Below are 1,961 nucleotides of genomic sequence, written 5' to 3' on the forward strand. Positions count from 1 at the left end.
TCAGAAACATGAACTTTGAAAATGAAATCTTGGGGCATGTCGTTCTTGCAATTAGATTGACAAAGGCGTCGTTCCGAACTGATTCACTTTATCTCCAAAAGCATTGGCAACCATTGCATCCGTACATATCTTTAGCTTATATAGCTCTGGTTGCAAGCTAAAGATATCCAACTCAACAATTGAGATACCTAGGCTAACCAAGTGATGCTACTTGGCATCCTAACAGACAGAATCTCACCCTCCCAACTCTTTACCTTAGTTTCCACATGATCTTTTAGTGCACGGAATATTTTACGTTCATCTTTTCCTACAGCAGTTTCGCGAGTTTCTTTCTTTCCTAGTTCACTCTACACTGCACAAGCCTCAAGGTAAGAAACTGCGCATTCCTGAATCATTTGTCGACTTTGGTTTTGAATTTGAATTCGGATTAGGGATTCTGATATTTGTATTAAAATTAGGGGTTGTGATTTCGAAATTAGGGATTGTCAATTTGGACTCTGAAATTGGGGATTAGGGATATCCAAGAGAAATGGCAGTCAAACTTCTGTCAGGTACGAACTCCTTCGGGAGGTTTGGATGAACAGCGAGTAGCTGTAATAAATAGAAATACATGTCGAATAATAACACAACAAAACCAGTTGCGAGTAGAGAAATGCTTTCATTTATACCATGTCACGGTCTTCACAGGCCAGTTTTTCATCTCTCATTCACTACGTTACAAACTCTCTAGCTCTCTCATGCTGCACGCCACGCGACAAAATAACACTTGGACTCCAACCGAACTCTGTAATTCTCACATCTTATATATATATACGTATACTCCCGGAATGCATACCAAGAAAAAAAGACGCAGATGAAGCGTAATCAGGCAGTGAGCTTCAGGGAAGAATTGACAGCATTTATATGCTGAAGATGTAAAGCAGCCAACAGCCCCTGCCAGGTTTCTCCGGGTGCGGATTGGACCTGAAAATCGATGAGTTCGTGCTGTTTTCTGTAGTAATCTTCCAGCGACATGGTCTGAGATAAGAGAGAAACGGATTACAAACCATTTTTCGATGATTTCCTACGTTTGTCGAAATCACCAGCAGGGGAAGATTTCAGAAGTTCTTCCTTAGTCTGCAGATTCAGATTTCGAACGGAGCTGCCATGCTAAGATATTCTCGGCAAGCAGAGAAGTTTGCGGTTCCTAACTCATTTGTGCATTTAAAATTCACCACTAAATCAATATCAGCAATTTGGTCAACAATCTCCTGTAACAAGCAAAACAAATAAAAACATTTAGCATCAAATCTCCATCAAAACAAAACAAAATCCAATTTCCCACATAAATTACAGAAATTCTCCGAAAATATGATGGTTTAGGTTCCCTTGGGGTTCAATTTAATTAAAAATTTACAACCGGTTCTATTTGCGCGCATTGCATATTTCCCAAAATTCTAATCACAAACCATGAAGTAAAGTTCTGATTTTGTCATAGAAGTCAACTCACAGCTTGTGTTGTTGTTTCTTGAGTTCTTGTTCGAGGAATCCCATCGAGAATGAATCCGTTTTCGCCGCAATAGTATCCTTCTTCCAACCTCTTCGACAACAACGCAAATATCACTTCGTCCGGAACAAGCTTCCCTGCATTTGCAATCTAAAATTACCAAAAAAAAAAGATAAAGCATTCAATTTTCTTCCCAAAAAAAGGGGAAAATATAATATTTTTACTCCAGAAAAATCCTAATTCTTGCAAAATAAATTCAATTGAAATTAAAAACCAAGAAATTAACCTGCTTGTAAAGAGAAGAGCGAGAGTTGAGCTCCTGGCGGACGAGGGATCCATAGAAATGTGCGGAACTTGCAGAAGCGTCGAGAGCCTCTCGGCGTACTAGTGCTTCTTCGCGCCCCTGTCTCCGATCAGCACCCACTGCACACCTCTTCCCGGGACGCACCCTTCCGAGTCAAGCATCCGATTCCGA

General features: G+C 40.3%; 1 pseudogene; it reads right to left on the minus strand.

Moving 5' to 3' along the window:
- Positions 1-826: 826 nt before the first annotated feature.
- LOC137734261 (putative adenylate kinase 7, mitochondrial) lies at positions 827-1,961 on the minus strand (annotated as a pseudogene).

Source organism: Pyrus communis, chromosome 7, assembly GCF_041283825.1.
Source record: "Pyrus communis isolate YQ-2024b chromosome 7, ASM4128382v1, whole genome shotgun sequence".
Lineage (NCBI taxonomy): Eukaryota > Viridiplantae > Streptophyta > Magnoliopsida > Rosales > Rosaceae > Pyrus > Pyrus communis.